Consider the following 9,491-nt stretch of genomic DNA (forward strand, 5'->3'; position numbering starts at 1 on the left):
CTTTCCTTTATCTTAAGAAAGAAACTCATTATTAATTTTAGATCTGTCTTCCTTTAAAAAGTATCACAATACAGTTTTCTGTAGAGTGTTCTAGTTGCATTCTGCAAATTATCATGCCTATTGTTATTATTTTAATTATTCTTTTGCAATGCAGAGAAGTCTTTTGTTTAATTTCTAAATAGCCACACTGCTATGTGTATGCAATTTTATTAATATTCAACTAAATTCCATTAAGCCTTAGAAATGTATTTTGTAAAATACAGTCCTTATGAATTTATATAGATATATTTTAGAAATATGTATCATGTACAGTTGAAAAGACAGTTGTTTTAGTTGTTATCAGCATAGCAAGTATCGCTTTCTGAAGCTTTTAGTTTACATAGCATCTCTTTTCTTTCATTTATTTTCAATATACATATATGCCTTAAATGTTAAGGTACATTTCTTGTCAATAGCAATTTTCTCTTTTAATTTAAAAAAATTATTCTGATACTTTCTGACTTTATGCTAAGTGTATAATCCATTAATATTTAAGATAATGATTTGTTTAGTTGGATCAGAGCTTCTCATTACATTACTTTTATTCTACTTGACATTTTTTGGATTATTTAATTATTAGAATTTAATTTTATGTTTCTTATTTATTTATTACTTATACATGTTTCCACTATTTTTTTTTTGTTATTGTTTTGAGATAGAGACTCATTTTGTCACCCCCAGTAGTGTGCTGTGCCATCACAACTCACAGCAACCTCAAATTCTTGGGCTCAAGCAATTCTCTTGCCTCAGCTTCCCAAGTAGCTGGGACTACAGGTGTCTGCCACAGTGCCTGGCTATTATTAGAGGTGAGGTCTCACCCTGGTTCACACTGTTCTCAAACCTGTGAGCTCAGGCAACCCACCCACTTTGGCCTCCCAGGATGCTAGGATTACAGGCGTGAGCCACCATGCCTGGCCTTCTTGGTTGTTTCTATGGTAAAAAATATACTCCAGTTTTCCACTGATTTCAATTTGTATTGACATACATACTCACTACCTTTTCCTTTATATTATTAGTATTTGTTAATTATGTAAATTATATATCTCATGATAATTGGATGTAATTTTTGCTTTAAACAGTTATATGACTTAGAAAGAAATTAACAGTAAAAGGCAAATGGTAAAATATTTTATATTTATCTAACTAAAAATGTACAATTTTAGATCCTCTCTTCTAAGATTCCATTTTATGATACTATTTTCTGGCATTCTTTTCTTTGGTTCTAGTTCTCCATCTGATATTGATGCAGGACAAGGTGGTACCATGATCTGCCACCTTAGCTCTGGAGGTGCTGATCCTGCAGCGGATTGAGGAACCAGCTCGATATCTGGCCGGACACGTGCAGAGAAGACATTGGGCCTTGCTGTCTCTTCCCCATGCACTTCTAGCTGGTCAATTTCATGGATGGTTCCTTGCTGTCTTCTCCACCTGTATGTACTTCTGACTGGTCAATTTCACTTGGGTCAATTTCCATTCTCCAAGGCCGGAAAATTCATTTGCATTTGCAGGCTGTAACTGAGGAGGACCCCTGGCCTAGACGTCAACATTGAGTTGGCAAAACAATCCCCCTGCCACTTTATAAACTGTGATCAGAGAGCCAGAAGACAGACCTCAAAGAGGGACCAGGAGAGCTTGTTCCCCTCCTGGGTTTTCTCTGCCAGGAGGCTTGGTTTTTTGTAGTTGTAATTTTTGTTTCTGTGAATAAATCCTGACTTACCACTGATCCTGTGGTCTGTGGATTCCTTCTTCTTCGAATCACCAAGGCCAAGAACCTGAAACTCTGGTGTCAATATAATTTTTCTTAAGCCTAAAATAATTAAAAAAATATTTCTTGCAATGCTATTTTGTTGTCAATTATTTTAATGTTATCTTTCCTGAAAATATCTTTATTTCATTTTTTTTTTCTTTATAGAAGGTCTCTCCTATTCCTAGGGCTACAGTACAATGCATTGTCATTGTCCATTGCAACCTCAAATTCCTGAGTGCTAGCTATCCTCCCATCTCAGCTTGCCAAGTAGCTGGGACTGAAGCCTTGTACCACCATACTCAATTTATTTTTAATATTTTTTATTATTTATTTATTTAGAGATGAGGCCTTGTTATTTTTTTCCAGGCTGGTCTCAAACTCCTGGCTTTAAGTGGTCCTCCTATGTTGGCTCCTGAGTGTTGGGAGTCTAGGTGCAAGCCACTACCCCTGACTTTACACTAATTCTTGAAAAGTAATTTTATTAACTAAAGATATTTTTACATTCCTTTGTCATCCTATAGTTTCTGAGAAGTTGACTGTTAAACTAGTTATTGTTCCCTTCTATTATTTCCTTTTCTTGCCAATTTAATTATTTTATCTTTTCTTTGACATTCAGCATTCATATTATACTGAACCTCAGTGTATACACTCATGTGTTTTAAAAATGTGTCTTCCTCAACTTGGGAACTTTTTGGTCATCGTTTTAACTCTCTTGAATGGTTAGAGTTTCATGCCTTCCCTGTTTAGATTCCCCAGTCTAGAAAGGCTACTGCTTCCATTGTACTTATGAGTGGCAAAAATCCAAGATGGTAAGAACTTACTCCTGGGAGGACTCCTTTCTCTTTTTTTTTTTTTTTTTGAGACAGAGCCTCAAGCTGTCCCCCTGGGTAGAGTGCCATGGCTTCACTGCTCACAACAACCTCCAACTCCTGGGCTCAAGCGAGTCTCCTGCCTCAGCCTCCCAAGTAGCTGGGACCACAGGCGCCCGCCACAACACCTGGCTATTTTTTGGTTGCAGCCATTATGGTTGTTTGGCGGGTCCGGGCTGGATTCGAGCCCACCACCTTAGGTGTATGTGGCTGGTGCTTAGCCGCTTGAGCCACAGGCGCCAAGCCATGACTCCTTTCTCTACTTCAACACTTATCAGTGCTGATCAGTAGTTTGGAGTTGAATTTCATACTCAGGTCTGTGAATACTCAATTGTGCTGTGATGACATAGAAGGTCAGGAATCCTTTTGATAAATGAGCTCTTTTTCTATTTTCTAGTATGTTTGTGCAGGTGGGGAGTGTTTTTTGCCACATGGTTTCAATAATGATTGATTTTAAAAGGTACATAATGAAATTCTCCTTAGAAGTCTCAAATTGTTCCCATCACAAATATAAATATTTATCAAATAAACTGACATTTTGTTGCCAGTAATGCAGGACCAGAAACCTATAAGATGACCTCCATAAGACCAATGGGGCTGGGTTAGGTGAGCTTGTGTCCAAGCTCCCCAAAGGTGGGCAAAAGACATAATTTCATTCTTTTTCATGGCTGAGTAGTGTTACCTGGCATGTATGTACATGTGGACACACATATGCCATGTATTCATACATTTTTGTTATGCACTTATCAGTTGATAAGGATTTAGGTTAATTCCATATTCAAGTGCAAATCATGCTGTGATAAACATACAAGTGCAGGTGTCTTTTTTTAATTTTTATTTTTTTAGGTGTCTTTTTGATAAATGAGTTTTCTTTGGGTAGATATCATGTAGTGGGTTTGTTGGATCAAATGATAAGTTTACTTTTGGCTCTTTGAGAAATCACCAGAGAGGATACACTAACCCACATTCCCAAGAACAATGTGTAACATCTATTGTTTTATGATATTTTATTAATGGCCATTCTGATAGGGATAAGGTAGTATCTCATGTGGCTTTATTTTGCATTTCCTTGATGGTTAGTGATGTTGGGATTTTTTTCATATGTTTATCTACTGTCTGTATATCTTTCGAAAAAAATGTCTGTTCATGTTGTTTGGTCATATTTTAATGGGCTTATTTCTTTCTTGCAGATTTATTTGAGTTTCTTATTATTCGGGATTAGTCTTAGATATATCATATGTGAATATTTTCTTTTATCTTGTGGGTTGTGGATTTATTATTTTATTGCAACTTGCATGGAACTAGAAGGAATTATCCTCAGTGAGTATCTTAGGAATGGAAGAATAAATGTTGCATATTCTTACTTTTAAGTGGCAGCCAAGCTATGAGTATGCTGGTCATACAGAGTGATATGATGGACATTGGAGACTCATAAAAGGGGAGAATGGTAAAGGGATTAGGAATGAAAAATTACCTATTGGGTGCAACGTACAGTAGTGAGTGACAGGTACACTAGAAGCTCCAACTTCACTCCTATACAATTCATCCATGCAACAACAAACAAATAAACAACACTTATATCTCCTAAATCTAGTGAAATTAGTAAAATAAATTTTTAAACAATTACAAAAGATAAGCTAATTACTTAGAAATTATTAGAAAATGGCAAATGAGTACAGATATAAGATTACAGGAAAGTGCATTAATATTTGTATGTACATATGTGTTTATGTGCACACACATATATCACAATTACTTTCTTTAATTGTATTAAGATCTGTGTTTGTTCTAAGCATTTTTTTCTATGTGTTCTTTTTGCATTAAAACAGTTCCATGAATTCTAAACAAATGTAAATTGCGCACATAATTTGTACAATGCTTTTTAATGAGCACATATATTCCAAGATATGTTTTATACTTTCCAAATTCATATTAATAATATGTCTTGGTTTTTCAAAAACTATAGAGAAATAATGTGCTTTCTCATTATCATATGTATATGTTGCTGTAAACATTGATATGACTGTGTTATGGGGAGAGAAAGAGATTGGCAAATACTAAATACCAAATGCCACATCTATCAACTTGAATAGTGAAACATTTAATTATGATTCTACTAGGTTTTTAAAGGAATAATTTAAGCGTAAATACACACTTATAATTTTATGATCTTCATTTCTTTTTGTTATTGTTGTCTGCCCTATAGTTTCAATAATTTATTCTTCCTGATAATAAGAAGTGGTACAAGAAAGAATCATCAGGATAGTTTTTCTCATTAGACAAGAAAAAATACAAAAGGGGAATTTACTTATCCAAAGACTGTGAAGTCTGTTACCTTCCCACTGTTGTTGAGAGACCACTTAGAGAAACTCTGAATATAGACCCTAAACTATTTCTAGTGTGCACATATTATGCCTACTATATAAAACTTTAGAGGTACATGAGGAAGTAATTATTTCATCACTTTAATGGTTAAAATTTCTTCTGCTTAGTTTATTATCAAGTGGTAAAGATGGGCAACCCACGTGTTAAACCAGACCAGCAGGTATGTTTTATTTTGTTAGCATAGTATTTTCAAATTTGCTGGGCAATAGCTAAAAATCATGCAATTCTTATTTAAATATAGATTTCTATTCTTTGCTGAGAAGAACAAGAAATTTGACAACAATAAGGCCATGCTTGTTATGGGAAAAGTCTTCGGGATGTGAGTAGCAGATATGTCTTTTAACCCCACTCTTTCCAAATAGCAGAAAACTCCATTAACCTCTTCTAGTTTAGAAATAGAATAGAAACAGAAATTTTTATTTCTCTTGGATGCTTCATCAAATTATCTGTTCCCTCTTTGAGTTCTATAGGTTCTTTATGTTATGCCTGAGTTTTACATTTCAATTCTCCTGAGAGTTAGAAAGATGATTATTCATTTTTATTTCTATTGTGTGATAATTAAAAATATCATTTTCAATGATAAAAACGATGACTTTCAAACTTAGTAGGAAATCCTTTTTTAAAACAAAATATTGCTGGGAAACAATATGACTGGAAACAAACATTTTTCCCTTCTGGGGATTCTAGTCACTTAGAATTGTGCTTGCCTCAGTCTCTTCGTGTGTCCACAAGTAATCGTTGATAGGGAGAGAACTGGGGAGTGAAGAAGCAAGGCCTCTGACAACCTCAAAGCCCCTTAGCAATATATTTTGAAATTACTCATTAAAATTATTATTTGTGTTATTTTATGCTAAGGGCATCTTATTCTAATGAAAAAAATTAACTTGGACTTATACATATATTAATCATTTAAGAAACCTGTACAACTCCATAATTTTGTCCATCAGGTATAGAAATGAGAATCAAGATCTCGTAGAAACTTCAAGGATGTGGAAGTACCTCAGAGGATCTCATAAATTAATTAAACCTAGCGAGCGTTCTCTTAGTGTAGTTCACTACACTAAGATAGTGCAAGCTGGCCACCCCAGGACTGCTTTGGGGAGTTGACACGTATTTGTTTTTGTTACCAGTTACGTACTATGTTACTTTGACAATGAGTGCTAAACTCAGAAATGCTCAACTGTTATTTTCTTCACCATTGATTTTTTAATCTCAAGGTGACCTAATCTGATTTATACCTATACCTGATACACAGAATTCCCAATATATCCTAGCAGGCTATACTTAAGGTAATAAAAGTTGCAAGTCATCTATCTAAAACTACCTGGATAATGAAAGCTCATTTCAGGGAGCTGAATAGATAAGATATTGATTCTGGTAAAAGACAATGTATGCTCAACTCATGGTCTGGTAATAGAATGAAGAGAATTAGAGAGGCTTGCTGTCACCACAAATAACTTGAATCTCCCCTTGAACTAAGATGGTTTTTAAATGTGTGAAACTTTCAACTTGGAAGGACCTAAAAAAATATAGCACTGCCAAGTAAAGCTGACTGAAAGTACAAAAGGATTTCATTATTTAATGAGGATGCAGATACCTGATGTAACTCCGAAATAAAATTAGCCCAAGTTTCTATTCTGCATCAAATGTTAAATTGTGGAGAATTCCTTCTCCGTTATTTTTCTAAAGAGAAATGGAGAGTTTCATTGGTTGCTTGGTTGGATTTGTGTATAGTGCCCTTTTAGGATGTACTATCAAATAATGAATGGCACAGAGACAGTACCTGAGCTTACAGAATTTACATTCTAGTGTCAGGAACAAACAAACAAAAAGTGTTAAGCGAACAATTTAATGTCCCATACAAAAAATGTTATACAGAAAAATTTAACAGTGTTAAGGAGAGAGTTTTGGGGAAACAGAAATAATATATATATATATTTTCAATAAAGTTGTCAAGGAAAGCTTATTTGAAGAAGGTGATATTTTAGGACAGAATTAAGTGAAATGAAGCTATAGCCATGTGAATATACCTGGACATGAGTTTTTAACCTGGCAGGAGATCAAGCAAAAATCCTCAGGATAAAAGTTATAGGCATATTAAAAAAATACAAAAGATTTGATAAAGACTATCAGTAGTTGGGTTTGAGGTTCTTAAGAGTTACCTGGGGCCTTTGGCTCGCTGAGCACCACCATGGCGGTTGACAAGAACACGTGTGCCTCAAAAGGCAGCAAAAAGGAACCGAGAAGAAACGGTTGATCCATTTTCGAAGAAATATTGGTATGATGTGAAGGCACCTGCTATGTTCAATGTAAGAAATACTGGATAAAACCCTAGTCACCAGGACTCAAGGAATCAAAATTGCATCTTATGGCCTCAAAGGTCATGTGTTCGAAGTGAGTCTTGCTGATCAGCAGAATGATGAAGTTGCATTTAGAAAATTCAAGCTGATTACTGAAGATGTTCAGGGCAAAAACTGCCTGACTAACTTCCATGGCATGGATCTGACCCGTGACAAAATGTGTTCTATGGTTAAAAAATGGCAGACTATGATTGAAGCTCATGTTGATGTTAAGACTATACTGAAGGTTATCTGCTTCGTCTGTTCTGTGTTGGTTTTACTAAAAAACGCAACAATCAGATACGGAAGACCTCTAAAGCCCAGGACCAACAGGTTCACCAAATCCAGAAGAAAATGATGGGAATCATGACCAGAGAGGTGCACATGAATGACTTGAAATAAGTTGATAAATTGATTCCAGGCAGCAAATGGAAAAGATATAGAAAAGGCAGGCCATTCTATTTATCCTCTCCAGATGCCTTCTTCAGAAAAGTAAAAATGCTGAAGAAGCCCAAGTGTGAATTGAGAAAACTCATGGAGCTTCGTGGTGAAGGTAGTAGTTTCATAAAGCTCCTAGGGCCTACAAGGCGCTACAGTTGAACTAGCTGATGGATATGAACCAGCAGTCCAAGAATCTGTTTAAAATCCAGGCTTTTAATAATGATAAATAAACAATCCTATTTGTGAGAAAAAAATTAAAGAGGTACCTAGGGACCAGGGTTAAAGGAGGGTTTTAACAAGACCTTGTTAATATCATGAATGTGGTTCTATATGAGGTCAAAAATCCATGCAGAGATTTTGAGTAGAAGAATGACAGTCATTTTAAAAGGAATGTTCTGAAATTTTCAATGTGGCTAAACATTAGGGAAATGAAAATTAAAGTAACAATATGATAACACTTTACCCCAGTAGAATGGCTTTATTAAAAAGTCCAAAAATAATAGATGCTGGGGTGGATGCAGACAGAAAGGAACCCTTATATACACTATGGTGGGACTGCAAATTCGTACCACATCTAAAAAGAATACAAGCTGAGAGGCTAGGACTGGTGGATAGAGCTGCAGTCTCTCTTAGCACCCTGCTTGGTGACATCCTGCTCCAATTCCTGCCTGGATTGACTTTGGGCAATGTGGTTGGAATGTATCTGACTCAGAACTCAGACATACCAAACCTGGGCAAAAAACTTGAAGACATTAAAAAGGACTTGGATGCTAAAAAGAAATTCATAAATTCATATGATTCAGATCATAAGTCTGATTCTAGCTCTCCCTTCTAGAGACAGCGATTCTCCTGCTCTTAAGGGCCACCTTTGCCATCCCAAGCAAAAGTTTTCTTTTCCTCTCCAGCCTCAGGGATTTTTCTTCTTTACTAGACCCTGTGTTGCCTTAGAGCAAAAATGGGGCCCCAGGTTAAAAAACTACCTTTACATTTCTAACACCCACAGCTCTTCCCATATCCTCCTTCCAGCTGCCTGGAAGATCCAAGACTGGAATTATGGTGCTAAATTAGTAAACGTGACCTATAACGCGTATCTCTTCTTCTTCTTCTTTTTTTTTTTAGAGACAGAGTCTCACTTTGTTGCCCCTAGTAGATGCTGTGATGTCACAGCTCACAGCAACCTCCAGCTCTTGGTCTTAGGCAATCCTCTTGCCTCAGCCTCCTGAGTAGCTTGGATTACAGGCACCCACCACAATGCCCAGCTATTTTTTTGTTGCAGTTTGGCAGGGCTGTGTTTGAACTCACCACCTTTGGTATATGGGGCCAGCGCCTATCCACCGAGCCACAGGTGCTGCCCGAGTTTATCTTCTTTTATTCTTTGAAATTTCTATTGTACTACCTTTTGTTAGAAGAAAAATTGATGAGTTTTATATAGCTGATGAGATACCAATAATGATGACTTCACAGTTTAGCCATTAATGGGTGCTTGTGAAACATTTGTTACTAAATTATGTTGTTCCAAAGTAATTAAAATTGATAACTAGAAGCCAGTTTTTGGTGAATTATCCATTTATTTTATACTATTGTTAGGCATCTCCATAGTTACTAATGTAACCAATTTAATATTCATTAACTGAGAAAATATATTCTGAGAATTCTTTCAGGACCCGGGGA

The 9,491-nt window shown here is 35.8% G+C and overlaps 1 pseudogene; it reads left to right on the forward strand.

The window, feature by feature from the left end:
- The first annotated feature begins 7,231 nt into the window (after positions 1-7,231).
- LOC100964677 lies at positions 7,232-8,022 on the forward strand (annotated as a pseudogene).
- The last annotated feature ends 1,469 nt before the right edge of the window (positions 8,023-9,491 follow it).

The sequence above is a fragment of the Otolemur garnettii genome, unplaced genomic scaffold, assembly GCF_000181295.1.
Source record: "Otolemur garnettii isolate 467f Iridium unplaced genomic scaffold, OtoGar3 scaffold00037, whole genome shotgun sequence".
In the NCBI taxonomy this organism is placed as follows: domain Eukaryota; kingdom Metazoa; phylum Chordata; class Mammalia; order Primates; family Galagidae; genus Otolemur; species Otolemur garnettii.